The sequence below is a fragment of the Arachis hypogaea genome, chromosome 4 (assembly GCF_003086295.3).
Source record: "Arachis hypogaea cultivar Tifrunner chromosome 4, arahy.Tifrunner.gnm2.J5K5, whole genome shotgun sequence".
NCBI lineage: Eukaryota > Viridiplantae > Streptophyta > Magnoliopsida > Fabales > Fabaceae > Arachis > Arachis hypogaea.
The window spans coordinates 22,606,623-22,611,458 of NC_092039.1; the positions used below are offsets into that span (position 1 = coordinate 22,606,623).

Sequence of the window (4,836 nt, forward strand, 5' to 3'; positions counted from 1 at the left end):
GCTTGCCATGGAAAGGAGTAAGAAGGATTGGATGAAGACATTAGGAAAGCAGAGAGACGGAAGGGAAGGCACCTTCATACGCTTATCTGAAGTTCCTACCAATGATATACATAAGTATCTCTATCTTTATCTTTGTGTTTTATGCGTTTATCACTATACCCATTTGAGTCTGCCTGACTAAGATTTACAAGCTGACCATAGCTTGCTTCATACCAACAATCTCCGTGGGATCGACCCTTACTCGCGTAAGGTTTATTACTTGGACGACCCAGTGCACTTGCTGGTTAGTTGTGCGAAATTGTGTAATGCCATGGTATTGAGCACCAAGTCTTTGGAGCCATTACTAGGGATTATGAGAGTTGTGAAAAGTATTGATCACAATTTCGTGCACCAAATTTTTGGCGCCGTTGCCGGGGATTGTTTTTGTGTATGGACAACTGACGGTTCATCTTGTTGCTTAGATTAGGTATTTTTTTTTCGAAATTCTTAAAGGTGAATTCTAGAGTTTCATGGTGATTTGTTGAAATCTGGCTGGCTGAGAAGCCATGTTTAATTTCATTGGACCGAGGTTTCAACTTATCATCACAAGAGCTTGTTGATTTTTATCAATCTTGCTTTTGGAGCAGTGATTTGCTAAGGCTTGGCTGGCCTTTGGCCATGTCTAGTGTTTTGGACCGAAGCTTTCTTTGAAAGCTTGGCTGGCTGTGAAGCCATGTCTAATTCCTGGACCGGAGTCTTAGACTAGCATTGCACTGATTCCTGGAATTCTCATTAAGAATTTTGATATCTTTTTCCACTTAATTTTCGAAAAACACAAAAAAAAAATTTACAAAATCATAAAAATCAAAAATATTTCTTGTTTGAGTATAGAGTCTCATTTTAAGTTTGGTGTCAATTGCATGCATTCATTCATGTGTCTTAAGGATCTTCAAGTACTTCTTGATGATTTTCGTGCTCTGATCTTTGAATTCTATTGACTTGAGTGTTTTGTGTGTCTCATATGCATTCTCATTTTGTTAGTGTCAGTAGTATACAAACTGCTAAGTTTGGTGTCTTGCATGCATTGTTATTTGATTTTAGTTGCATTTTGATTATTCCTCATTATCAAAAATCCAAAAATATTTTTTATTTTGTGTCTTTTCAAGTCAATAATACAGAGAATTGAAGATTCAGAACATACTGCAGAGGAATTGCACAGAAAAAGCTAGGCGTTCAAAACGCCCAGTGAAGAAGGACAGACTGGCGTTTAAACGCCAGCCAGGGTACCTGGTTGGGCGTTTAACGCCCAAAAAGGTATAAGTTTGGGCGTTAAACGCCAGAACGTGCACCATTCTGGGCGTTTAACGCCAGGATGGCTAAAGGGGGAAGATTTTGTTTTCAACTCAATTTTTTTTTAGTTTTCAAAATCTTTTCAAAATCAAATCTTTTTCAAATCAATTTTTCAATCAAATCTTTTTCAAAATTACTTTCTCTCCATTTTCAAAGATACTTGCTACCAATTAATGATTTGATTCAACATTTCAAGTATGTTGCCTTTTCTGTTGAGAAAGGTTTAAATTGTTTGAATCATATCTTTTCTTGTTAGGCAAGTTATTAATTTTTAAAATCAAATCTTTTTAAAATTGTTTTCAAATCATATCTTCTCAATCATATCTTCTTAACCACATCTTGTTCAAAATAGTTTTCAATCAAATCTCTTTGATTTCTAATTTCAAAATCCTTTTTGAAAAATCACTTGATTTCTTTTTCACTTTTAATTTTCGAAAATCAAAGTAATATTTTTTTTTAAAATGTTTTCAAAATCTTTTACTTAATTTTCGAAAATCACTTCCCTTCTTCTTACACCCTTCTGTTTAAGGACTAACACTATCCCTTAATGCAAAATTCGAACTCCATCCTCTCTGATAAGTTCGAATTTTCTACTTCTGTCTTCTACTCTTCTTTTCCTCTGACACTTAAAGGAATCTCTATACTGTAACATAGAGGATTCCACATTTTCTTGTTCTCTTCTCCTTCATATGAGCAGAAACAAAGGCAAAGGCATTCTTGTTGAAGTTGACCCTGAGCCTGAAAGGACCTTGAAGCGAAAACTAAGAGAAGCTAAGGCACAACTCTTTGTTGAGGACTTGACCGAATTCTTCAAGGAAGAAGAAGCCATGGCAGCCGAAAACAACAACAATGCCAACAATGCAAGGAAGGTGCTGGGTGACTTTACTGCACCTACTCCCGACTTCTATGGGAGAAGCATCTCTATCCCTGCCATTGGAGCAAACAACTTTGAGCTTAAGCCTCAATTAGTTTCTCTAATGCAACAGAATTGCAAGTTCCATGGACTTCCATTGGAAGATCCTCATCAGTTCTTAGCTGAGTTCTTGCAAATCTGTGACACTGTCAAGACTAATGGGGTAGACCCTGAGGTCTATAGACTGATGCTATTCCCTTTTGCTGTAAGAGACAGAGCTAGAATATGGTTGGACTCTCAACCTAAAGAAAGCCTGGACTCTTGGGAAAAGCTAGTCAATGCCTTCTTGGCAAAGTTTTTTCCACCTCAAAAATTGAGTAAGCTTAGAGTGGAAGTCCAAACCTTTAGACAGAAGGATGGAGAATCCCTCTATGAAGCTTGGGAAAGATACAAGCAATTAATCAGAAAGTGTCCATCTGATATGCTTTCTGAATGGAGCATCATAAGTATTTTCTATGATGGTCTCTCTGAACTATCTAAGATGTCCTTGGATAGCTCTGCTGGAGGATCTCTTCATCTGAAGAAGACGCCTACAGAAGCTCAAGAGCTCATTGAAATGGTTGCAAATAACCAATTCATGTACACTTCTGAAAGAAATCCTGTGAATAATGGGACTAGTCAGAAGAAAGGAGTTCTTGAGATTGATGCTCTGAATGCCATATTGGCTCAGAACAAGATATTGACTCAACAAGTCAATTTGATTTCTCAAAGTCTGTCTGGAATGCAAAATGCACCAAGCAGTACTAAGGATGCTTCATCTGAGGAAGAAGCTTATGATCCTGAGAACCCTTCAATGGAAGAGGTGAATTACCTAGGAGAACCCTATGGTAACACCTATAATTCTTCATGGAAAAATCACCCAAATTTTTCATGGAAGAATCAAGAGAGACCTCAACAAGGTTTCAACAACAATAATGGTGGAAGAAACAGGTTTAACAATGGCAAGCCTTTTCCATCATCTTCTCAGCAACAGACAGAGAATTCTAAGCAGAACCCCTCTGACTTAGCAACCATGGTCTCTGATCTAATCAAAACCACTCAAAGTTTCATGACTGAAACAAGGTACTCCATAAGAAATTTGGAGGCACAAGTGGGACAGCTGAGCAAGAAAATTACTGAACTCCCTCCAAGTACTCTCCCAAGCAACACAGAAGAAAATCCAAAAGGAGAGTGCAAGGCCATCAACATGGCCGAATTTGGAGAGGAAAAAGAGGAAGTGAACGCCACTGAGGAAGACCTCAATGGGCGTGCACTGACCTTCAATGAGTTCCCTAATGAGGAACCATGGGAATTTGAGGCTCAAAATGAGACCATAGAGATCCCATTGGACTTACTTCTGCCTTTCATGAGCTCTGATGAGTATTCTTCCTCTGAAGAGGATGAATATGTCACTGAAGAGCAAGTTGCTAAATACCTTGGAGCAATCATGAAGCTAAATGACAAGTTATTTGGAAATGAGACTTGGAAGAATGAACCTCCCTTGCTCACCAAAGAACTGGATGACTTGTCTAGGCAGAAATTACCTCAAAAGAAACAAGATCCTGGGAAGTTTTCCATACCTTGTACCATAGGCACCATGACCTTCAAGAAGGCTCTGTGTGACTTAGGGTCAAGTGTAAACCTCATGCCTCTCTCTGTAATGGAGAAGCTAGGGATCTTTGAGGTGCAAGCTGCAAAAATCTCATTAGAGATGGCAGACAACTCAAGAAAACAAGCTTATGGACTTGTAGAGAATGTCTTGGTTAAAGTTGAAGACCATTACATCCCTACTGATTTCATAGTCCTAGAGACTGGGAAGTGCATGGATGAAAATATCATCCTTGGCAGACCCTTCCTAGCCACAGCAAAGGCTGTGATTGATGTTGATGGAGGTGAACTAATCATTCAAGTGAATGATGAATCTTTGGTGTTTAAGGCTCAAGGATATCCCTCTATCACCATGGAGAGGAAGCATGAAGAGCTTCTCTCAAATCAGGGACAAGCAAAGCCCCCACAGTCAAACTCTAAGTTTGGTGTTGGGAGGCCACAACCAAACTCTAAGTTTGGTGTTGAACCCCCACATTCAAACTCTAAGTTTGGTGTTGGGAGGTTCCCACATTGCTCTGATCATTTGTGAGGCTCCATGAGAGCCCTCTGTCAAGCTACTGACATTAAAGAAGCGCTTGTTGGGAGGCAACCCAATATTATATTTTATATATTTTTCTTTGTTATTTTATTTTATTTTGTAGGTTGATGATCATAAGAAGTCACAAAATCAATTAAAAAAGCAAAAACAGAATGAAAAACAGGAAGAAAAACAGCACACCCTGGAGGAAGATGCTGCTGGCGTTTAAACGCCAGTAAGCCTAGCAGTTGGGCGTTTAACGCCCAGTCTGGCACCATTCTGGGCGTTTAACGCCAGAAAGGGGCACCAGACTGGCGTTAAACGCCAGGAATGGGCAAGAACCTGGCGTTAAACGCCAGGAATGGGCACCAGCCCGGCGTTTAACGCCAGAAATGGCTCAAAACGTGGATTTTGATGCCATATGGTGCAGGGATGACTTTTCCTTGACACCTCAGGATCTGTGGACCCCACAGGATCCCCACCAACCCCA

The 4,836-nt window shown here is 39.6% G+C and overlaps 1 non-coding gene across 1 annotated transcript; it reads right to left on the reverse strand.

The window, feature by feature from the left end:
• Window positions 1–2,561: 2,561 nt before the first annotated feature.
• LOC112798542 (small nucleolar RNA R71) lies at window positions 2,562–2,669 on the reverse strand. The gene has a single exon (XR_003200151.1). It is a non-coding gene; the product is annotated as a small nucleolar RNA R71 (small nucleolar RNA).
• Window positions 2,670–4,836: the final 2,167 nt, after the last annotated feature.